The sequence below is a fragment of the Giraffa tippelskirchi genome, chromosome 8, assembly GCF_054371585.1.
Source record: "Giraffa tippelskirchi isolate mGirTip1 chromosome 8, T2T-mGirTip1v1.2.pri, whole genome shotgun sequence".
NCBI lineage: Eukaryota > Metazoa > Chordata > Mammalia > Artiodactyla > Giraffidae > Giraffa > Giraffa tippelskirchi.
Genome location: NC_137282.1, coordinates 145109514 through 145133884, shown reverse-complemented (window position 1 = coordinate 145133884; position 24371 = coordinate 145109514). Strand labels below are relative to the sequence as shown.

Below are 24371 nucleotides of genomic sequence, written 5' to 3'. Positions count from 1 at the left end.
TATTTTATACATAGTAGTTTGCACCTCTTAATTCTCTACCTAGAAGTCATTTGATTTTAAGTGCTTGAAGATATACCGGCTAATGGACACAGCTTTAGAGATCAAGAGAATAGTATAGAATGGAGATATAATTTGCCTGTATATAATTTAATACAGTGTCATTTTATAACTGTCTAACATATAAACTCGGAGAAGGCAATGGCACCCCACTCCAGTACTCTTGCCTGGAAAATCCCATGGACGGAGGAGCCTGGTAGGCTGCAGTCTGTGGGGTCGCTAAGAGTCGGACATGATTGAGCGACTTCACTTTCACTTTTCCCTTTCTTGCACTGGAGAAGGCAATGGCAACCCACTCCAGTATTCTTGCCTGGAGAATCCCAGGGACGGCGGAGCCTGGTGGGCTGCCATCTATGGGGTCGCACAGAGTCGGACACGACTGAAGCGACTTAGCAGCAGCAGCAGCAATATATAAACTGCTCACCTCCTGGAACTGGAGTTAACATTCTTGGCAAGTCTGTCAATTAGCCACATAGCCCTTTGTTGTAGCATCTGGATTAGCATCCAGGTGGACCTTTGTTGTTGGTGCACACCTCAGGAGGGTTGGTGTTTTAGCCCACTAACATCCAAGCTGCAAAATGGAAAAGTTCAAGTGGTTGACTTGTAGAATCCTTGGACTCTAATCTAACTATACATACTGATATATTGGTAAGTCTTTCATCTTCTCAAGAAATGTAGCAGCTCAACATTTGAAAATATTCAATTTTGTGACCATCCCCCTCACCGCTTATCAGGTTTAATTAAAGTTAGAAGTTTTTCTTTTGAAAAAACTGAGCATTATTAAAAAACAAACAAAAATCTATGGGGTCACAGCCCAAATGCACTTTCTTAGAGACAGAAAAAGCTTTCATCTACAGTTGAGTGGCCTTATCAAAGTTCTAAGGTGATAAGCGCTTAAAGGAGAAATTTTTTCTGTGACTCAATCACAGTAATAATGATGATTAGATTGGGTTACTTCTTCTGCAGTATTTTACTTGCTGCAAATGCTACACTCTCTGAGGACGGCCTCAAGGTTCTCACAGTATGAGGCTGATATGCTGCCTACCATGCCAACAAGTCAACTGACGAGGGTTCTGTTATTCTTTTCTAGATGTTTTATAAATTGTTTGATAACTGCAGTGGAAGCCTGGATTCTTAACCTCTGGACTGCCAGGGAAGTCCTTGATAATTTTTAATAGCAAGGTAAAATCTTATTTGTCTGTTATTTTCTGGATGCATTAGGATGAAATTTCCACTTTGGGAAATTACCAAATGCCAAGTTATGCTTCTTCAGTAGTTCCTAACAGGGCAGAGATGGTGTTGGTGCTCCTGTGCTGAGATGACCTGAGGCTTTGGGGTCTCTAGAAGAGAGAACTTGGATTTAGAGGAAAAGGCAGGGCAGGCAGATTACCCAGGGAAATTACCTATAGGAAAGAATACCTATAGGAAAGAATAGATTACCTATAGGAAAGAATAAATTACTTTCACCTTTGTATTCTGTTGCTTTTTCTACAAGTTAGTCACTAAAGGGATGTTGGCTATTAGCTTAAATTATAGGTAAGAGCTCATCTCTGGGAACTCTGCCTCCCATGTAATGAATGTTAAACTAAAATACCTTTGTTTAGCTCACAGGACACCTGACTAGGCCCGCCCGTGAATAGTTGCAGGAAGGAAGAAATTAATATATCCCAGAACCAGGACTTTGCCCCCTCCCCTTTTAGTATAAAAGAAGCCTGATTTCTAACTCAGAGAAGATGGTTCTTTGGGGCACTAGTCCACCATCTTCTCAGTCTGCTGACACTGAATAATGTTGCTGTTCCTTGCCCCAGCAACTAGTTTCTCAATTTATTGGTCTGTCATTCTGGAAGCAGTATGGGCCTGGGCTCGGTAACAAGCACAGTATCTATTGTTCTGTACTGTATGTTACATTTCATTTTTATTATCACCCTACAGCCCAGTGATTCCAAATGAGGGTGATATAAAATGAATTTAAGGATGGGTATCACCCAGCATTTTTGAGACTAACATAGAAGCCAAAATAGAATGCAATGCATGTGGTAAGTGATAATTCAGGCAAATTTTTGTTCCTGTTACACGTGTGTGTAAGGGTCCAGATGTAAACTAAAGTACAAATTGATCATGGCCAAAGAAGTTTGGAAAGCTCTGCCCCTGGTCCATGTGTTCTGAGTATGGTACCACCTTCTCTGTACAGTTTACCTAGGCATCCTCAAAGCTGAGCGCTGAGCGGAGCTCACCAATGTAGGGGAGAGAGAGCAGTTCTGCACACCGGTTGCTTTTCAAGAAAGAGTTTGGCCTTTGATAAATTGTGACCAGTGAAACTTAATTGTGTTTCAGAATCTAGGTGAAATGTTGTGTGCTCTGACTTCTGGCTAAAAGGCCCTTCTACAGTCTGAAAATATCCTGGGTTATGATAACTATGCCATGCTCATAATCCCTTCCTGTTTTTTTAGTGAAGTCAGTCTATGATTTGAGCTTACCTTCCTTTCCGTTACTGTTTTTGGGGATAAACATGTAAGAGGCAAGAAAACAAAGCCGCCCGAACAGGGACTTGAACCCTGGACCCTCAGATTAAAAGTCTGATGCTCTACCGACTGAGCTATCCGGGCTCATATAAAAAGTGGCTAATACATTAACTATAGTTAATTTATATATACATTCAGACGACCCATTTTAGACATTTTGACTGTGATTCCGGTTCAGAGATGGCCATTCGGAAACTGCTTGACACAGAAACTCAGCCACAGTCTTCTTTTAGGCCGAGATATAACCATATTACATTAATTATAATGTCTCCCCATTTCTTTCTCTCTCTCTCTCGTATAGATAAACGCTATATGTATAAATAAGCACTATATCTCTATGTTGCATATAGAGATAAATACTATAGTACTATACAGAATTCAGAGCAGTCAAAAACTGTAGAATGTTGGCCTTTAGTTCCTTAGTTTCCCAGAGAAATAAGTCAAATATTCTATATTTGGGCCCAAAGTACTTTCAAAAGGAAGTCAATCCAAAGCTGATAATTTTAAGGGGTAATTAAATCGGTCGCACTTTGGACACCTGAATGTGGGTCGAGGAACTGAGGTAGCGATATGATTTCGTACTGGGTCTTAGCTATCTTTGAAGAAGGAAAAAAAAAAGAAGAAGCTTTAAAAGGACAGTCCCACTCTTTTTTTTCTCGTCAGATATCCTTCGGTCTCTACGTTAAGTGTTTGACAGGGGTCCAATCACTGTAACGCTTTCTCCACTCGGGATGCCGATGAATGTTGCCCCATTAACCATTTCAAGATTTCACTGAAAACGCAAAGAAGAATTTAACTTAAGCATTCAGAAAATCTTAAGAGTTACAGAGGAGGAAAAATCAAATTCAAAGCATTGGGAAGAATTGCAAACAGCTATTCTAGGGGTCGGGGATGTAGCTCAGTGGTAGAGCGCATGCTTCGCATGTATGAGGCCCCGGGTTCGATCCCCGGCATCTCCAGCTCCTTTTACGTAAGTGATCAGAGCTCACACCTTAAAAACGTCTATAAATACTTTGTATCCTAGTCTAATTTTCTATGGTTCCCTTTTAGCCACGACGTATAGAACTGCATATGTAGACAGGGAAGCAGGATAACCTTGATGTATTTTAGGATATTTTTATCTGAAATGAAAGAAATTGAAAACGCAGCAAAACACACCCAGTGTACAGATGGCCGAAGAGGAACAACCTGGAAACTTGGAACGGATACCTGAAGTTAACTGGTACGGAAACACTGAAAGAGGAGGAGAGGCTATTGTTGCTGAGTCATGGTACTGAAAAAGTAGGACAAATAGGAAAAAAACGCAGGCTTCTTTGGTGGAGGTAAATCCAGCGGCTCAGATACATCATTCTACTCATAAGAACATTAAAAAAAAAAAAGGGAGAACCTGAATAGTTTCTTATTAAAGCTTGGAAAAGGCCACGGGAACGGGTGGCCGGTTAGCTCAGTTGGTTAGAGCGTGGTGCTAATAACGCCAAGGTCGCGGGTTCGATCCCCGTACGGGCCACAGCTACTTTTTAACTCGGTGGTGTACAGTCTTGACGACTTTCCAATTCAGGGACTTGACGACTTTCCAATTCAGGGACTGACCGACGAGACAACCTGGGGCATGATTTTGCCATAAGAGCAAACCATCCGAGGGAGTCTGGGCCACCTGTCTTTTGGGTAAGTCAGAGTGCTGGAACTTTTGCCCTAGAGAAGCAGAAAAGCAGCAGGACACCGTGTGTGTGTGTGTGTGTGTGTGTGTGTGTGTGTGTAAAATTCCATGGACAGAAGAGCAAAACACTTCAGGAATTATTAAATTCATTAGAAGGAAAAACTGTCACCAGCTTGTTTAGTGGCCAAACACTGTCCTCAAGATAGTCTGAACACATGCTGAGATGCAGGGCAAGTGTGAATGATCTCTGATTGCTCAGTTGAGGATTCCTATTTGACTAGATCATCCCTCACCTGAAGGGAGGACTATCACCTTGAGAATTGTTTTCTTCCTACTTTGAATTTTGTAGTGTGTTTTTTTTTTTTAAAGTAAGAAAGGACTAAGCCCTTTTCCAGAATCTTCCTTGCCGTCTGTCACCAACCATTCGGTCCAGGTTGATCGACACCAGTTGTCCCTCTGTTCCGTCCACTCCTTGATGTTAACGCCTCCTGAATCAGTCTCGTTTTCCACTAAAATCGACTTTCAGGACCCTAATTATGTATCCCCTTGTTCCTTGTACAACGAATTTTCTTTTTTCACCACCTCAGAGCTTTATATCCCGTTGAGTGAATTTTCACTATTTTCGTCGAAAACACTAAGATATGTCAAGCTGGTCAAAAATGCAGCTTATTGGGCCTCACCTCGCAGGGACTTTGACTCAACAGATTTGAAGAAGACTACAAGTTTCTGCATTTTAAGTAAACGTCATGGTTGTTTCTTACAAAGGATGGATCAGAGACTTTTGAGAAATAAGGCTTTATACAAACCAAGCTTCGAAGAACTGGGCTGCGGCGAAATCCAGGGAAGTTCCAAGCCAGGACCATCTGGTTTTGAAACTAGGAAGGGAGGGTAGAAGGGAAAGAGAAACAGTGGGGGAAATGTAGTTTATAGTTATATACATCTACAAATGAGACTGAACACAAATGAAGAAGCTAAATATTTAATGTTTAAAAAAACGGGCCTTGACGGGTGGCTCGTTGGTCTAGGGGTATGATTCTCGCTTAGGGTGCGAGAGGTCCCGGGTTCAAATCCCGGACGAGCCCAGGTTTTGTCTGCCCACGGTGTCCAGTTTTTGTTAAGTCAAACTCGCCCAAAAGAAATTGGTATATTTGCTGAACTTTTGCAGTCTGTGGTAAACAAAATACACAAAAATCATTGGATTCTATATTACAGTGGTTGTCAAACAGTTTATGTTAAAATACAGTTGCAACACCCCTTCCCACCTCCCTTTTCTATATGTGTAAACTTTGATTATGGAGAAGGGCAACAAATGAACGAGCATCAGGGGCCTGAAAAGGAAGGAGAAAACCGCAGGGAATTCCTTCAGGACAACAGCTACCCAGCGTGGCAAGAGGGGTCAGGGTTGACAGGTGATAGAATCAGGAGAGGAATGTCTCAGGGGGTTACGGAGAAGGCCTTGTGCAGTGTCTGGGTTCAAAGACCTGAGCCCTTTGGGACTGAGCTTGTAACAAACCACCTTGTCAACCAGGCCTGAAGCTCTGGGAGTACCAGAGCTGGGGGTCACCCTTAGGACGTTCAGATTACTACTCTTGGATTCCAGAAACAGACAGGTTGGTAAGAATGAGAGGAAGACGGAAGAAGTGTTGAAAGTGAATGGAGTGCGCGCCAATAATTTCTGATAATGCTTACATTCTTTGCCGTTTCATATCATCTAGCTTATATAGCAAAAGCAGTCAAATAAAATCTAGACTCGTATAATCGCCGTCGAAGAAGTCTGTTCGACATAGTCTCTTAACTCATTAAGGCAAACGTTTCTACCAGCCGTCCGGCTAGCTCAGTCGGTAGCGCATGAGACCCTTAATCTCAGGGTTGTGGGTTCGACCCCCACGTTGGGCGAATGAATAGCTTTTTCTCAATCTTCTCTCTCAGCTAGATTTCCGCACCTTCCTAATCTCCGAAACGAAGTTCCCCACCTTTGCCAAACGTGAGAAACTTTAGATTTCATAACTATCCAGGACTGAATTATGGAATCCTGGTGACGTGCTACGGTTTACTGGCTGTGTTGAACTATTTGGGCCGGCTTTCTGGCTCTGCGAAGTTAACCCTCATCGCCCCCTGGCGGCAACGCATTTTTTTCCGGCCTTATTAGACTTTTATTTTGATAAGAGATACGAGGTCTCTGGTAGGGCATTGGCTTTGTATATTTAAACTTCTGGGATGATTCCCCATCAAAAACGATTTAGGATGCAAGGATGTTGGGAAAGGTCAAGTGTGAGGGTGGAGAAGACAATCCAACCAAAAGAAACAGTTTTGGGGGCAGAGGCAGCAATGTTCATGGAATTTTGAGAAAGGTGATTCTACTTTCTGGCTCAAGCAAGTGCCATTATGTAGTAAGGAAAGACAGATTTTCTATTACTACTACTCCATATACCCTTTCAGCTCCTGATCACCCACACATAAACAGCACAATGGATCTCCTTATAGATGACAATAGGGGCTTCCCTGGTGGCTCATGGTAAAGAAACCTCCTGCCAATGCAGGAGATGCGAGGTAGATCCCTGGGTTGGTCAACTCCTGGAGAAGGAACTTGAGGGATCCAGTCCATGGGGTCAAAAGAGTCGGACACGACTTAGCCACTAACCAACAACAACACAACATAGGTGACAATCCAACCCACAACAGGTTGAAACTGCCTACAAAATAAAATCTAAAGATTTAAGCCTGGTTTTTAAAGTCCAAATTGCATTTCTGCCATTCTCTCTTGAATGGAAGTGTGGATAGTCAAGAACAACTTTAAAGTCAGAATATCAGCTTTATAAATTTATACTAAGAAAAAAAAACCCACTAAGTGCCCTAGTGTGGGGTTTTTGTTTTGTTTTGTTTTTTTTGGCTTCCCTGGGTCTTCGCTGCTGTGTTCGGGCTCTCCTTGTGGAGAGCAGGGGCTGCTCTCGATGCGGTGCGCAGGCTCCTCTCTTTGCCGGGCACAGGCTCCAGGGCGCGTGGGCTTGGTAATTGCAACCCTTGGGCTTTAGCGTGCAGACCAAGCAGTTGTGGCGCTGGGCTCTGCGGAAAGTGGAATCTTCCCAGATCAGGGATCGAACCCCTGTTGCCTACATTTGAAGGCAGATTCTTATCCATTTCACCATCCGGGAAATTTCCCTCATGTGTTTTTAATTGCTTTCAAATTTCTGAAGGCAAAATTCGTGCGAAAGTTTGCCTAGTGTATACCAGAGCAAAAGGAGTTAGATGTTAACGTTATCTATGTCGCTTTGAAAACCTGATAATTTTAACTGTACCTATTGAGACTAAAAGCCCCAGAACTATTGATAATTATATTGAAAGGGTGCCCACTTCTGAGCACGCTGGAGACATGACTGTTTACCACAATTGGAAGGTCTGATGTTTAAACTCCAATACTTTGGCCACCTGATGAGAAGAGCTGACTCATTTAAAAAGACCCTGATGCTGGATAAGATTGAGGGCAGGAGGAGAAGGGGATGACAGAGGATGAGATGGTTGGATGGCATCACCGACTCAATGGACATGAGTTTGGGTGGGCTCCGGGAGTTGGTGTTGGACAGGGAAGCCTGGAGTCCTGCGGCTTATGGGGTCGCAAAAAGTCGGACACGACTGAGCGAGTGAACTGAAATGAACCTTCCCCATCCAAATTTTGCTTTTTTCTTTACTCAGGAACCTGAATATTGTTATTAAGATATCTAATGTTATATTCATTTCTAAAACTATCCAGTATTTCACCTATTTAAATCAATAGCACCTATGGTTGGGCATATGGAATCACGTTTTAAAATAAGTTGACACCCTACAATTTGGAAGTATTGTCAGTATAAACACGCTGAAACTGAGAATCATGAGTCAACTGAAAATGGATGGACAAGCAGCAGCTTTCCTGAAAAGTAACTGTTTTCCAGTCTCCTTTAAAGACAAGAAGTCTTTCAAATCAATTAATGAACATATTTTTATTAAGCACTTTTTCCAAGTTGGATACCTATTACCAAAGTTAAGGTGGTTGGAGTGACTTTTAAAAAATAGATGACAGTGACAGAAATAGAGTTAAGAAATTACCAGTATTTATCCACTAAAATCAAGGGAACCAAGACCCTGTTTCTGATTTATATGAACATTTCATTTACTAGAAAGAACACTCACTGAACATTTACAGAACACATGTTGTGGATATCAAACCCCAAGTCTTATTGTAAAGCCTGATTTCCCTTTGCTCACTCAGCAGCCTCTACTTAATGTTTTGGTTTCCTGGTATGATAAAAACTATAAAGGGATGTCCTACACAGAGGAACAAATATTATTGGTGTTAAAAAGTCATATGTCCTGTTGTCAATTACCTTAATGGATTTGTGGTATATAAACAATTTTTTGTGTTGCTTAGAACAGATTGCCTTTTCCCAGTTTTATGGCCATTGGGCTATCATGTTAAAATTGAGCTGACCTACTTAAAAAGTGAATTTCTGAACCTAAGACCCATGCAAACATCTCCAAGGCCAAGACCATCCCTGAGCTTGGTCCAGAACACAAGGTAACCTAACTCCTTAGACCTAACACTCCAACTGCAAAGGAAGGTGGTTAAAAACAGCATAGGTTCCCGCTGGTTTCTTACACTACTTGGGCTGCCAAAACAAAATAACACAGACTGGGTAGCTTAAACTAAAAAAAAACAATTATTTTCTTGCAGTTCTGGAAGCTGAGAAGTACAAGATTAAGGCACTAGCTGATTCAGTTACTGGCGGCCACTCTCTTCTGGGCTGTCTTCTTGCTGTGTCTTCAAAGGCAGAAACAGGGAATGAGCTTCCGGGTGTCTCTTCTTTCAAGAACACAAATCCGACTTTAATTACTTCCTTATTCCAAATATAGCCACACTGTCTGGGTACAAAAGAAAAAAAACACATTATAACATTTTGGAGTTCAGGAATTTGATACGTAGTAAGCTCTCACATATTTGTTGAAAGAATAATTTAGCTGCATCGCCTTTAGAATGCTTAACACAACCTTTCATCCATATAACATTGTTTAATAAATCCCACCTATCAAAATAACTAAAAAAAAAAAAAAAACTTAAGTGACTTTTTCTTAGGACAGATAATCTGAAAGCCGAGTCCAGACTTTCTGTTCATGACTACAGTTTAACTGATCCTGGATTGAGCCAGATATCAAAGAAAAGCCAGACGTCAGTAATTTAAGAGGCTGCCTACAAGAACATGTTAGCCTACAGTTAGATATGAACTTGGGAGGAGAGTCTCTGGAAGAAAAGTAAAGTCAGACACAATCACAATTTTGTGAATACATAGGTCTACAATTTTGTACTTCTCCAGAGACTCCCATGAGCAGGATGAATTGAGATGTTTCTTGGTGCCACCTTGGTGTTTTCTACAGAGTATGTTGCACCTGCATGTATCAAAAGTCTATCAACTCATTTGCCAGTCAATTTTACTCAGGGTTCCGGTGCGGAAATTAGAATTGGGCCTTGAGTCCAATGGAGCCCCTGGTCCTCTTCACTCATTAATATTCCCCTCTTTCAACCATCTGAGTGCCTCCTATCTTTCTTTTATTATTTTCCTTCTTATTTTTTAGCCTGGGGCAATCTTTTTTCCAATTCCTTTTCTCCTTATAGTAAGCGCATTGCTCTCTCTCAATTGTGGCTTACCTCTCTTCTAGTTACTTGCCTTCCAGGAATCCAGGGCCCCTGCCAGCCGTTTTGCATCTTCTTTTCTCTGTCGTTGTTCCCTGTTATTGAACACTTTAAAAGCCACATCTGCTAATTGAGAAGGGTTCATTCCAAATCCAGCATCTAACTTTTGTAACATTCTTCCTATATCTGGTGTACTTTGCTCAACAAAGATCACGTTTACCATCATATTCTCAGGGGCCTTAGGGTCTCCATCAGTGTAGCACCCATAAGCTTGATAAATTCTTTCTAGAAACTCTAATGGATCTTCAGTGGGGTTTTTTGGTATCTCCAGAATTTTGTTTAAGCTCTTTTGCTTAGGTACCTGCCAAGATACACTTTCTGTAATGCTCTAGATGTGGCATGTCTCTGTTTTTAGGATCTCGGTGAGGCTCGCTGGTAGGAACTGCCTGATTTGCTTCTGGAGTTCCATCTGGGTCCACTAGATGAAGCTGGTGCGCTTCCTCTCTAGCTTTGTCAATAACCATCCTCCTTTTAATCTCAGTCCCCATCAAATTCATAAGGGTGTGAATGTCCGCCTGAGAGTGATGGTGAATGGCAAAGACAGACGTGAAAAGTTGTCAGGCGGTGTGGGTCCTCTCAGTAATGGGGGTTATGGTTTTTCCAGTTAAATCTGGTTTTTCCAGTTAAATCTGAAGTTGAGAATGGATTGTGCATCCATAGACATCCGGCTGGTTGGCCTTTTGCCTTAAAGCCTCCTACAGGATATCCGCTCAAGAGACATCGCCCCGTTTTGAAAGTGGCTCCCGGTCCAAACTGAGTGCCCTGTAGGGCCTTAGATGGCGATACGAAACTAAGTGCCTGTGCCCCGGGGATTAACATAGAAACTTCTAATCATTCCCCATAAGTAGGGAAAAGATGAAGAGGTGGAAGGAGTGAGTAGGTCCACGGCATGGGAGTGTCTGAACAGTCACATGGTCAGGTAGGGGAGCCGTATTGGCCAGAGTGGAATTTAAGGTGTGACAACATGCCCTCACTCTCATTTTCTCCCGCTCCCTTTCATACAACAGATTTTCTCTTGGGTTTCCTTTCAGACTGCTGCATTGTAGGCTGGAGGTCATCTGACTTCTTTTCCTCTTGATGCAATAGCATAAATGCTGTACTTAGGGAATCTCACCTTTTTCCCCTGCCCTTTCACAAAGCAATCCAACTGCAAGACTGCATAGTAACTGAGTGAGCCCTTCAGGTGTCATCACTTTTCTGATCCTAATATATGTTGGAGCCACACATTACCTTAATAGAATATCATCTCTTTCTTAGTCATAGGCTTACAGCTATAGTTTGCCCACTTATTTAAGATACCCCCCCAAAAGGCTTTCCTTAGGGACAGATTGAATATTTCCCATATTTAAAAGTTCAAGAACAACAAAGCACCAAAAGCACAAACAAATCCCATCACTAAAAGCACACATTCCAACAAGAATGAACACAGAGTAGAAGCAAACAAACCGGTTTACAAGTTGGGTAGAGTCCAACAAGTGCCCGCTCCAACAGGGTATCTCAATCAAACACAAAACAAATTGGCTGGCCTGTTGTCAACCGAGAGTGACTCACGCTACTGGATGGTCGAGTTCTTCAGTTTCTAGAAGTCTGTTGATTTCTTGCTGCAAGCGTTTGGTGCTGCTTCAGGGGATTTTGAAGGGAAAGATTCTCAGAACAAGTGCTGCCTGCAGCTGCTAGGGCCTTACCTTAAAATTGTGCAACCTGCCTCCTGGCCTCTAGCAGCAAGGCCCTGACTGGCGTCACTAAAGTTTGTGATCAAGTCCAAGCTCCTACTTCTCGTCCCACACAGGTCAATCCATAGAGAGATGAGGATTTGGGGAAAGGAATAGCGACTTTATCCACAAAGCCAACCAACTGCAGAAGATGGTGGTCAAATGGTCTCAAGAACCCTCTGGCCTGGCTTGGATGCTAGTGTCTTTTATGGAACAAAGAGGGGAAGGTGAGGCAATAAAGTTAAAACAAACAAACAAAAAAACCCAGTAAGTTGTTGCAAATATTTCCTTGTTCTCACCAGACTCGAGAGGGGATATAATGGGGGAGAGGGGGGTGCTGGGTCAGGGTGTTTCCCCGGAAGCTAAACACAGGTATTTTTCACCTTAAGCCCTCAGGCCTGGGAGTCATGGTTCCTGGAGAAGGGCTTTTATGTATATTTTAATCCTTAGGCAACATCCCTTTAGTGATTAATTTATAGTGAAGCTAATAGAATGCAAAGGTTAAAGAGTTTAGTTGCTAACTCTTGTCTGAGTCTTTTGTGACCTCTTGGAATGTGACGCTCCAGGCTCTTCTGTCCTTGGGATTTCCTAGGTAAGAATACTGGAGTGGGTTGCCATTTCCTTCTCCAAGGCATCCTCTCTATCCAGGGATTGAACTCGCGGTCTCCTGGTTTGGCCTGAGGATTCTTTACCACTGAGGAATGGGGGTTCAAAGGTTAAAGTAAAAGAAATATGTTTAAAACGGAGTCAGATTTGTTCTTTCCTGTTATGGTAAGATTCAAAATTTGTCTCCCACGTGCATCTAAGAATACTTATGAAGGCCAAAAAGAAAGGAACTCCAAAACTTTCCTGCTTCTTAACATTTTCACATTGTTATACTTTATTGTGTAAATACATGGAAAAGAAGGCTAGGTTTGTTGCAGGGAAGAGCCAGTTCCGACTCCTTTTTGGAACTGTTTCTTTGACTTGCTTTGCGTTGCTTTTGTTATTATAATCATATATAATGGTCTGCCTCAGAGAACCCTCCCCCGTGCCTGACTGTCAAACTCAGGTGCCTTTGTTCAGCTCAAAGAGAAATAATCTGACGCTGCCCACTTGTGAATGGCTGCAAGAAAGAAGAAATGAACACATCCCTTCCACAAGGTGGCCATTCCTGGAGATGTTTTGCAAGACCGATGGCCCTTTTTACTTTACTTCCTCAACAACCCCCATCTCTGTTCTAGAAAAGAACATGGCATCCAGACCCAGATAAGATGGTTCTTTTGAAGTATTAATCTGCCACCTTCTCCATCAGCTAGCTTTCAGAATAAAGTCCTATTCTTTGCCTCAACACATCGTCTCTCAGTTAATTGGTCTGTGTGCAGGTCCTCCTGTCTATGGGGTCGCACAGGGTCGGACACGACTGAAGTGACTTAGCAGCAGCAGCACCAGGAAGTAGAGCGAGTTTGGACTTGGTAACATATGTCTCAACTACAAATTGGCACTTGCCATGGGTGCCTGCCGCCTAACTCTATAAGGATTGAATCATGTGCTGCTGCAGCTGCTGACCTTCAACACCCCCTGAAAGGAATTCAGGGTGGAGTGCAGAAACGAAGCAGTCTGTGCTCCAGGAAAACTGGCAGGACAGGTCTTCCTGAAGAAGGAATTCATAAGGCCTGGAATCCATCTTAGGCCTGTTCATGCTGATCATGCTTGGCCACCTCTCCAATGGACTCTGAACTCTGTGCTTAGTGCCTATGGAAACCACAACAGAAGGATAAGACCCCCTCGGGACAGGGGAATCTTGAAGATCATATCTAGGTTACTCATCGCCTAAGAGAAAACACACACTGATCCCCCTACCTCCAGACAGGTCATAAATTTTTCTGTATCTATCGGAATGTAACCTCGGGCTTACTGATTATTAACTGTTTGGAATGTAACCTCGGGCTTATTGATTATTGACTGTTTGAACACATAACACATGAATGATGGGGTTATTATGATTGTATTTACCTTTCCTTTGTTTACGTAAGTCTCAAGGAGTTTGGGGTGGTGGATTCAGACACGTACACATGGGGTATAAAAGATTTTCACAAATGCTGGTTGGGGTCCTTGGCTAAGAGGAGACTCTGCCTTGGGCCCGCCGGTGTAATAAACTGCACTTCACTATCTGCATCATCCTTCTGAGTGAGCTTGTTTCCCGGAACACATGGCTAAAACATTCCAACAGTTAGATATTATCAGGAGGTGATTTTATGAACCCAATTCTAGTATTGCCTAAAATCTAGAACAACACTAAAATCTTTCACATTGATGACTGCTCTTCATGACTAACAGAAGCTTCATGAGACCAGCAGAAACTTTCTGTAAAAAAAGAATCTGTGCTTGATGGCATGTACTCCCCCATTACCAAAATCATATATATACTGACCTTCTCCCCTACCTCTCTGGAGCAGTTTCTCAGAGCTATCTCAGGCTGCAGTCCTCATTTTGTGCCAAACAAAACAACTCGCAACTCTCATGTGCATTTTTTCTAAATCAACATGGAAGAACCAGACGTGATTCTTGACCTACAAGAGTTCAAGTTATTCACATACGTACACACACTCCTCAGAATCTCTCAAATCTACTACTTGTTCTTTCCTGAAAGCTCCTTAAGGCCTGTCTTAACTGCCTGAATCTTCTGTATTGTAATGTAGAGTGGTAGAAAAAGGAAGGAAGGAATGGATACTTTTTGTAAAAGTATATACTTTTACAAAGTGGATAGTACTAAGTACATCTATAAAATAGGATAACTTATTCAGTCAGTTGGGGTTGGGGAGGAGATAAAATTTCATATTTAAACCATTCAGACTAGCCCCTCTCAAAACAGATGTTTCAGTTTTATGAAGACTTGAGGGGGTAAACAACCAGATTAAGTGATTAGCAACTTGCTTTTAAATGTTTTGTGGAAAGTTTTACTTTAAAGGATTCATTAACAAAACAATTCATTCGTTACACACAAATAAACAATTTGAATTTATAACAGAGATCATTTGACTTAATTCTTAAAAGAAAAGAAATAGAAACAATAGAGAGAAGTAACAGCATATATATCATCAAAAGGGGATGACCTATATCCACACTTGGACAGCACTGCGAAGTCCCAAATGACAGCAATCTGGAGTTCCAGTTGGGAAAGGGTCCCAGGTGATGCGTGCATCTCACCCATGAGACTTCAAATAGCAGCTTTGGAGGCTCCCAATTGCCAACAAAGGTCCATCTAGTCAAAGCCATGGTTTTTCCAGTAGTCATGTATGGATGTGAGAGCTGGACCATAAAGAAAGCTGAGCGCTGAAGAATTGATGCTTTTGAACTATGGTGTTGGAGAAGACTCTTAAGAGTCCCTTGGACAGCAAGGAGATCCAATCAGTCCATCTTAAAGGAAATCAGTCCTGAATATTCATTGGAAGGACTGATGCTGAAGCTGAAGCTCCAATACTTTGGCCACCTGATGCGAAGAACTGACTCATTGTGTCAGGGGAATGTGTTAATTTCCTCGGTTCCGTCTCGCAGGCAGCCAAGATTTGACAGGGCAGACCAGTGTTTCAGCCCAGTGACAACTCAGTTTTATTCGGGGAGCAAAGTATAATACACCCTCGAGCCGTGAGGGCGGGCCTACCCCAAAGGAGAGACCTCAATGCATCTTGGCTTCCTCTTTCTATAAGTTTTGTCTCCTTACCCCTGAGCCTGCCCTGTGTAAACTGGGCTAGCCAGGAGGACTGTTTGTTTCACCAGAGGTTCTCACCCCGGTCCACAGACTTTCTTTTGTTTCATTTTCACAGATTTTTTCCTTTGTCTTCTAGCCACCGCCATTTTGGACTCCTTTTTCCTATTCTAACTACCTAACATTTGGAGAAGACCCTGATGCTGGGAAAGATAGAAGGCGGGAGGAGAAGGGGACGACAGAAGATGAGATGGTTGGATAGCATCACCTATTCGATGGACATGAGTTTGAGCAAGCTCCGGGAGTTGCTGATGGACAGGGAAGCCTGGTGTCTTCCGGCTTCCAGGGTCTTCTGGTGTCTCCCGGGGTGCAGTCCATAGGGTCGCAGAGTCAGACACGACTGAGCGACAGAACTGAACTGAACTTGTAATCCCAGGCTGCAAAAAAGCAGCCTTGGTTTTACTTTTACATTATTACAATGCTTTTTGTTTTATCTTGACAGTCATACGTTAAACCCCAGGCACGGCTGGCCAGACCTCCAGAGACTCAAGGATTTCAAGACCTGCTCCCTTTCTTATCTAAAGTGCCTCCTAACTTGCTAAGCTCCCAGGCAGGCTCGGAATCCCGGCAAGGTCCAGCCAGGTTAGAAACTATTCAGAGGCCTGCTATCCTGCTTCTGAAGCTTGAATAAGACTGCCTCCATTTAAATTTCCCTAATATCTATTCAGAAACAGACAAACAAAAAGCAAATATTTGTGCCGTGGAAGAGTGAACGCTAGTCTCAGTGTTCTATCCGCACAAGGGGTTTGTTTGTCCTATGTGTATGGCTCCACAGTATGACAATGTAATGATCTTTAGTAGAACGTAGAGACCAAAGCAGATTCCTCATGTTGGTTGCCACCTCAAGTGGATTTCATTTAGGAGAGAGTAATAGCCATTTTGAGGTTCAGACTGTCACAGAAAATTAGACTAGACTCACACTTTGCAAAATTAACTAGTATTTGAATGACAGTACTTTCTACCTTGAGTTAGTTTAAAAATATTATTTTAGCTCCCCATGGACAGATTGTTTTCTGAGTTTAGAATTAGTATGACAGCCTGATTTATCTACAGGGACTAATGTCAATTAAATAAGTCTTAGTATGGTTTGACGGAGAAGGCAATGGCACCCCACTCCAGTACTCTTGCCTGGAAAATCCCATGGACGGAGGAGCCTGGTAGGCTACAGTCCATGGGGTCGCTAAGAGTCGGACACGACTGAGCGACTTCACTTTCACTTTTCCCTTTCATGCACTGGAGAAGGAAATGGCAACTCACTCCAGTATTCTTGCCTGGAGAATCCCAGGGACGGCGGAGCCTGGTGGGCTGCCGTTTATGGGGTCGCACAGAGTCGGACACGACTGAAGCGACTTAGCAGCAGCAGCAGCAGCACTATGGTGTGAAGAGTTTAACCCGGTACTTGTTTTCTTCCTCCTCCTCCTTCTATTAATTATCTGTTAAAATTGCCGATTAAAGCACTTCAAATCCCAAGACTGATAATTTAAATTCATTCATCACAGTAAAAGACAATCATTGCTAAATTTTTGTTAGTTCCTAATGCCTCACTGTTTTATTTTCTTTTTGCAAACCAGTGGGTGCTACCGTTTTCACCTTGGCCTGGGGCAGTGCCCCTCTGAGGGAGTGCTAGGTTATTTTAAAAAAGAAAGAAAACGTGGAGGCCATCAGAGCGTATTTATCAACAGCATGGGTGAACAGAACAGCAAGCGCCAATGGTCTCCCAGCCTTACGCAGTGATGGCATCCTCTGCGGATTCAGCAGAGATCGTAATTCCTTCGATAGCTCAGTAGGTAGAGCGGAGGACTGTAGTATGAAGTAATCCTGGGTATCCTTAGGTCGCTGGTTCGAATCCGGCTCGAAGGAGTTCACGTTTTGTGTGGTTTTAAATTAAATCCCCAACTTTAAGGCCTTTGTCAGTTATATAAATACTTGCTGTGCATGTGTTGAAGACTGACCTGTGTGCAGGGAATATGTTTCTTTAAGCTATTGTTCTCCGTAACAATTTCTAACACGCACGGTCAAACTTCAGCACCATAGTTCATTAAGGGCCGGTGCCGTAGAGAAGTCTGGAACCCCGACCAGGGGGATCAGAGTTGGGCCCGTTTTCAGCAAAGGTGGTGTTGGTCTAGTCGCTGAGTCACGTCCGACTCTTTTGCGACCCCAGGGACTGTGGACCGCCAGGCTCCTCTGTCCACGGGATTTCCTAGACAAGAACGCTGGAGTGGGTTGCCATTTCCTTCTCCAGGGGGTCTTCCCGACCCAGGGATCAAGGAATCCAGAGACGAGTCTTCGCCACACCCCTCGGGATCCGAAGACCAGGGCGGGAAGGACTCGGGGGGAGGGGGCGGCCTGCTGTAACAACGCTCACCAATGGTTAGTAACTGATGGAGCACGAGCGCCGCCTGGTGTTACTAGAGTCCTCAGTTCAATCGCTCTGCTGCTGCTGCTGCTAAGTCGCTTCCTTCGTGTCCAACTCTGCGCCCTTGGACTGCGGCAAGCCAGGCTTCCCTGTCCATCACCAACTTCCGGAACTTGCTCTATTCTTTCCCGGTGGATGCTCTACTACTGGCAGCCACCTACAACCCCTGGAGGAGGGATAAAATTCTGAGACACTGCCTCCCCTTCTAGGTTTAGTTATGCAAAGAAAGGTGATTCTCATTACTGGCTGGGAAACGTGGGTGGATGTCGGAATCACGTGGGAATATTTTACAAAGCGCCTATACTTGTGCCACTTTGGCGGTGGGACCTAGACATTGGTAGTTTTAAAAGCTCCCAGGTAATCTGAACGTGTTGCAAGATTTGAGAACCACTGCAGAATAGAAGTTTTTAGAAAATTAATAGACAAGGGGAAAATTGATAGAATTTTTACTCAATTTGAGCATGAGCTCGAGGTTGAGCTCTCTTAACAATAGAAAATAATTGTTAATTTTATGCCAATTTCATTAAAATATGTTAACAACACTTCTACCCCGTCTGAAAAATGTGATTCCGAATACCTACGGAAGAGTTCCCAACTGTAAAAGATATTAAGTAAGGAAGAGCTGTCTGAGGATTTTGTGCCTGACACTTCTGCATGTTCCTTCCCATGCTTCAGAACTTTTATTCTTTAAGTAAGCAATTCTCAAACTTTGGCGCGTGAACCACCTAGAGAGTTAATGTAGGACACAGAAGTCCAAGGTTAATGAACTAGGTTTGAGAGACACTGCCTATAACACATTGACAACTACCAGTATTACAGGCTAGAAACTGGTAGTATCCTTGCTCTTTGAAAGCGAAATGAGGGCACAAGTGTAAACAAGAAAAATGGTCCAATTTTCTTTTCAAAGATAACATGGGCCTTGGATGCACAGTTTATTAGATTGTCCTGGATTTTCTCACCAAGGCACCAGAGCTTCCAATTCAAACAAGTTCTCCACTGCGGTTTCCCTCCCATGCTGTGCTTGCCTGCTTTGCAACCCTGTGGGGTGTAGCTCTCTAGGCTCTTCTGTCCAAGGGATTCTCCAGGTAAGAATAGAGGAGTGGGTTGCGTGCTCTCCTCCAGGGGATCTTCCCAACCCAGGGATCGAACCGGCGTCTCTTAGTCTCCTGCACTGGCAGGTGGGTTCTTTAACACTAGCGCCACCTGGAAGCTCGTCTCCCCCATGGAAGGGAAGTCGCTCAGTCGTGTCCGACTCTTTGCGACCCCGTGGACTGTAGCCTACCAGGCTCCTCCGTCCATGGGATTCTCCAGGCAAGAACACTGGAGTGGTTTGCCATTTCCTTCTCCAGGGGATCTTCCCGACCCAAGGATCGAACCCAGGTGTCCCGCATTGGAGGCAGACGCTTTAACCTCTGAGCCACCAGGGAAGTCCCGTCTCCCCCATAATTAGGCCATATTCTGCAAGATTCCAATATCAGTGCCAGCAGCAGCCTCACCAAATCCGTAGAAACAGCCAGATGACTTCAGAAGCGGAAGAGTGAATGTAAAAAAAAAAAAAAAAAAAACCCAAACCTCAAACATACCTACATATTATTCAGCTCTTCACAATCGTATTAAGAAGGACATAAAGCAATTATCCCCCAAGTTTTTAAAAAAGGTGGAAATCATTTGTTTCAGTTGTAAGAATTTGAGATTACCTTCAAGAGATCAGACATGTGGGAAATAGATCCTGAGAATAAAAAATGTAACATTAACGTATAAATAACTGGAATGTAGATGTGTAAATTCACCTGGTAGAGACAATCTTCAAAAACGGAGAGAAAACCCACAGAATCCAACCTTGCCTACCATATCACTGAAGACAAAGGTGAGGTCACCAATATTACTGAATTTCGTCTTTAAGTGGTAATGTTTAAGCAAGGTGTTTATTACTTATAGAAGCATGGGAATAAAGGCCAAGGCGTAGGTGGAACATAAAGCTGGAGAATGCGGGCATCGATCCCGCTACCTCTCGCATGCTAAGCGAGCGCTCTACCATTTGAGCTAATTCCCCACCCGGATAGGTAAACACGTCTTCCTCGCTCGCTTTAATATCTGAAAGTAGTTCAGAACTCGTGGCCACTGCGATTTGTACCTGTGTTCGATATTGGGCAAGAGTTTCACACTGGAATCATATCTGCGGAAGCCGGGCACAGGAAGGAAATTGCAGGTGCATCCAGAAGGGCAACTCAAGTTTCTCAACCAACGAGACTCTGCTTTTGGCCATCCCAACAGTTTCTGCCAATTCCCTCACTCCTAAGTTTTCCACCGGTTGACTCTGCTCGCCCCAGAAACAGATTCTCCAGAGTTCGTACAAATGTCCCCTAAGATCTGCTTTCTGTCTGGCTTAAAAATAAAACTCCGTCGGTGGACACAAGGTCACAAGGGGGTGTGCGTCCCAGTAAATTCCTCCCTTCATTCTGACTTCGTAGTCCCGATTTCGATCAAGGGTGTACAAGTTATTTTTCTAAGGTAAACATTAATAGGAGAAGAGAATATAATCATGGCTACACGCTTAGATCTGGATTCTCTGCAAAACAAAAACAAAAGTAGTAGGTGCCACTTTTTATTCTGGGCCTGTGGAGTACCAGGTACCAAGTACTGTATTAGGTGCTAGGTACTGTACAGAGTTAGTTCTGAAGAGAGAACTCTTGGGCATTGCGAGGACCATCACTTGCAGTAAAGTCATTTGAAGGTCCTTCTCCAATATCTAAACATCAACTGCTTCTTTGTCTGAAATTCCATCATTAGAAATGTTTTGTTCTTGTTGTTTAATATTATTTTCTAGTCTCAATGAAATTGGGGCAAGGTGATAAAATTGAAACGGAGAAGATGGAGCATTTTACTTAAGAAAGTGACTCTATGTTCCTATGCTGTGTAGGCATGCTGCGAAGGCCTTTTCAGAACCCCCTTAATCCTCTTAAATGCTTATGCTTCTCTTTTCTTTTTCAGTGCAATCAGGGCTGACAAAAAAAAAAAGGGAATAACTTTCTTTGGGAGAAAGTCCTCCACCTTCCCGCACCCACTGCATTTGAGACAAAAGAGTTCAAAACTCAGATATCCCTAGTGTATGTAGAAACCTACCGTTTATCTCAAAATTCGGCTCAAGGTCAGCTTTGCCTTCTCTCCATCTACATGTTCTCACTTTACTCTTCCTTGGATAGAATTTACCCAGGTACAAAAGTCAGTTTGGCCTCCACTTATTACTATCTTTTTTAACATTTATTTTCCATGATTATATTAGGGGTGCATGTGGAACTGGAGTGAAAAAAAGAAAAAAGTGGCTTAATTCCACAATTCAGATCCATGGATTGAGCTTTGGGATGACTGATTATGAACTGGGACCAACTTGGGGATTTTAACCATGAGCTAGGAGTTCTAGTTTCCAATAGCATTAGATTAGTTATTAAAATTTGAACCTCTTAGCTTCCATTAGAGGTAAAATGAAGATCAAGAATACTGTCTTAAAATTCACAAGGACATTTTGCCAGTTGTTAAACTATTGACTGAACTCTAAGCTCACTGCTCTGGACTGAACTGTGTTCTTCCCACCTCCAAATGTGACTGTATTTGGAATTAGAAAGTAATTATGGTTAATGTAGTAGTTAGGGTGGGGCCCTGATCCTGCAGGATTACTATCCTCATAATGGGAGACATCAGAGTTCTCTCTGTCAAATCAGGAGGAGAGCTCTCACCTGGAACTGAATTGTTGTTGTTTTCATCTTGGACATCCCACCCTCCAGGACTGTGAGAAAATAAATTTCTGTTATTTAAACCACCCAGTCTATGGTATTTTGTCATAGGAGCTGGTGCAGACTAAGACACTCATCCTTTAATCTGCCTTGTGATAAAGGAGGTAGGACTCTATAAATCATACTGCTGACTTACTACTTGGCTTTATATTCAGTTCAGTCGCTCAGTCGTGTCTGACTTTATGATCCCAAGGACTGCAGCACTCCAGGCTTCCCTGTCCATCACCAACTCCCAGAGCTTACTCAAACTCATGTCCATTCAGTCAGTGATACCATCCAACCATCTCATCCTCTGTCATCCCCTTCCTTTACCAATAAGTAAGCTAGAGGGAGAATGCAAGGCTGGAGGAGGAGGAGGAAAAGTGGACTTGTCTTTTCAGTTTCCTTTCTGGGAGCTTCCTGCTCCCCTAAGTATCACCCCAGTAAGACTTTTGCATCCCAAGAGACACAACAGTTCTGAAGCAGCAATGGAATCCAGCACCATGCTGAATTTTCACACTTGGCATATCTGCTATTTTCCACTTTGTATTTGAAGCATGGATAGGACACTCAACAATGAAAGAGAAACTTCACTTTCTAGGATCTCTCCTCTCCAGCTGCTAATTCTCTATTAGGTCAGGAACACTGAAAGTTGCTAGATATTTTTGTAGTTTTTCATGGAAAGGGATTTAATTACTGAATTCAATATTGACGACGTGCTCTCAATATTCCTAAATAGAAGGCATTGGCAATTGCCATTTAAGGAAAATTTTGGAATATTTTTCAATAATATCATCTTGTAGAAATAATATAGTTTTACATAAGTTTGTATAAATAAGCACAGATATTTATAAAATATATTTTCCTTAAGTGTATTTCCAAAGAAAACCTTTTCTCTCCAGATAATTTAGTGTATTCCCCATTTATGTCTATTTCTGCTTTAGTCTAAGGCAATCTCTGTTGAACCTCAATGTCTGACGATTTTCTCTGGAAAAAACGTTTATTTATATTTGTGTTTAAAATTTACAGGTGTTTTGGTTTCACTTTAATTGCGCCAAAGTAATCATTCATTAATTATTCATTGATTAATATGAACCACCCAAATTATTTATCCAACTAAAAAAATTGACGCTCCACATATTTCATCATTAGAGCTATGAACACACGATTTCACATTAGATTTTCAGAAAGAAGAATCACAGTGATACGAAAATGCACCAGATATTGCTCTGTTCACAAGTTAGGGATCCTCTTCAACCTAGTTGTCTGTGTTTTCAGTAATTATATCATTTATCGAGCAAACCTAGACATTTTTTCTAGAGAAAAAGGAAATGGTAATTAGAGGGGACAGCAGGAAATCGGGGATAAAGCAAGAAATCCACCCTAGGTATATAATACTTAGGGAGGAGGACATGGGATACCGGTAGAATTTTTGTTTAAGATATACATATACAATATCCTAACGTCCTAGATGTACAACCCAATGGATTTTAGATATTTATTAAATCGGTGAAAGCAACTAACCAGATCATGACACAGCGTTTAAAAACACTGCTTAAAATTAATTATACTTTTAAAAATGAATGCGTATTATCAAAGCAGAAATCATCTGGATAGACATTAGAAAAGGAAGTCTGAAAGGGTGCTTAGAGGTGATCCTTCGATAGCTCAGTTGGTAGAGCGGAGGACTGTAGGTACTTGGTTGATAGTCATCCTTAGGTCGCTGGTTCGAATCCGGCTCGAAGGAGGCGAGTTTTTGGAAATTACGGGCCGAACCAAGTAATGGACGAAGAACTTTCCCCATCCGAATGAACCGGACAGTAACTCCACTTCAAGATAACATGTCCCTTCCTTACCCATTTAGGAAAACCTTATCCCTCGTGGCTCACTTTTGATTGGGAGAAGAGGAGCTAAGCGGATAAAACAGTAGGAGTAGCAAAGCACAACTCCTTAGTGTTCAAGGGAATTAATTTTTTAAATATACTTTTATAATCACTACCCATATTAATTTTAGAATATTTTTAGCACCTTTCATGTTTCATATTTTTGAAATCAACTTAGTCAAAACGAAATTACAATACTCAGGTAAAGATTATTTAAAGTATTCTAAGAGTGCTATTCACAACTCCTTCGATAGCTCAGTTGGTAGAGCGGAGGACTGTAGAAACTGGTTAATGGTTATCCTTAGGTCGCTGGTTCAAATCCGGCTCGAAGGATGTTTCATTTTAGGAAAACCATTGCAGGCCTAAACACGATGACCTTGTAGGAATAGATATATAAACAAACAAGTGAACCTGAGGCAGGCACAGGAAGCTGTCAATAAAGATTTTTTTCATCTGGGTCGCTAAAGAGTCTCCAGGAACTGATTTTTCAAGGAATTGAGAAGAGGTTATGGCAAAGAGGTGGGTCACCCTACCACAATGTTTTCATTTTTCTTGTAGGTTCAAAGGCGCTTTAGAGCTCTCTGTTGAGACTTATGTGAATAAACGTTTTATCAATGACAATTTCAAATACACCCAAGGTAAAGAACACAGCATAATTTACCATTGTGGCCATCACAGTGGCAACTGACATCATCTACTCCTGCACAAGACCCATCTCCCTCATCCCTTTAGTCAATCCCCCCAAATTTTCTCATTTCATTCTTTGTGGCTCAGTATTTTGAAGACGTGGGTGTTAAGAGCTAAAAGTGAAACCTAGCTTGTTTCTCTCCCCATTCCAAAAAAGGAGAAGGCAACTGACAGAAAGTTCTCCGCCAAATGAATGA

The 24371-nt window shown here is 42.5% G+C and overlaps 9 non-coding genes across 9 annotated transcripts; 7 read left to right on the top strand and 2 right to left on the bottom strand.

Moving 5' to 3' along the window:
- Positions 1-2590: 2590 nt before the first annotated feature.
- On the bottom strand, positions 2591-2663 carry TRNAK-UUU (transfer RNA lysine (anticodon UUU)). The gene has a single exon. It is a non-coding gene; the product is annotated as a tRNA-Lys (tRNA).
- An 803-nt stretch (positions 2664-3466) lies between these two features.
- TRNAA-CGC (transfer RNA alanine (anticodon CGC)) lies at positions 3467-3538 on the top strand. The gene has a single exon. It is a non-coding gene; the product is annotated as a tRNA-Ala (tRNA).
- Positions 3539-4012: 474 nt separating this feature from the next.
- On the top strand, positions 4013-4086 carry TRNAI-AAU (transfer RNA isoleucine (anticodon AAU)). The gene has a single exon. It is a non-coding gene; the product is annotated as a tRNA-Ile (tRNA).
- A 1160-nt stretch (positions 4087-5246) lies between these two features.
- On the top strand, positions 5247-5318 carry TRNAP-AGG (transfer RNA proline (anticodon AGG)). Its single transcript has one exon. It is a non-coding gene; the product is annotated as a tRNA-Pro (tRNA).
- A 741-nt stretch (positions 5319-6059) lies between these two features.
- On the top strand, positions 6060-6132 carry TRNAK-CUU (transfer RNA lysine (anticodon CUU)). The gene has a single exon. It is a non-coding gene; the product is annotated as a tRNA-Lys (tRNA).
- Positions 6133-17187: 11055 nt separating this feature from the next.
- Positions 17188-17278, top strand: TRNAY-GUA (transfer RNA tyrosine (anticodon GUA)). Its single transcript is given in 2 exon segments — positions 17188-17224; positions 17243-17278. It is a non-coding gene; the product is annotated as a tRNA-Tyr (tRNA).
- Positions 17279-19814: 2536 nt separating this feature from the next.
- TRNAA-AGC (transfer RNA alanine (anticodon AGC)) lies at positions 19815-19887 on the bottom strand. Its single transcript has one exon. It is a non-coding gene; the product is annotated as a tRNA-Ala (tRNA).
- A 3374-nt stretch (positions 19888-23261) lies between these two features.
- Positions 23262-23351, top strand: TRNAY-GUA (transfer RNA tyrosine (anticodon GUA)). The gene is given in 2 exon segments: positions 23262-23298; positions 23316-23351. It is a non-coding gene; the product is annotated as a tRNA-Tyr (tRNA).
- A 380-nt stretch (positions 23352-23731) lies between these two features.
- TRNAY-GUA (transfer RNA tyrosine (anticodon GUA)) lies at positions 23732-23820 on the top strand. The gene is given in 2 exon segments: positions 23732-23768; positions 23785-23820. It is a non-coding gene; the product is annotated as a tRNA-Tyr (tRNA).
- The last annotated feature ends 551 nt before the right edge of the window (positions 23821-24371 follow it).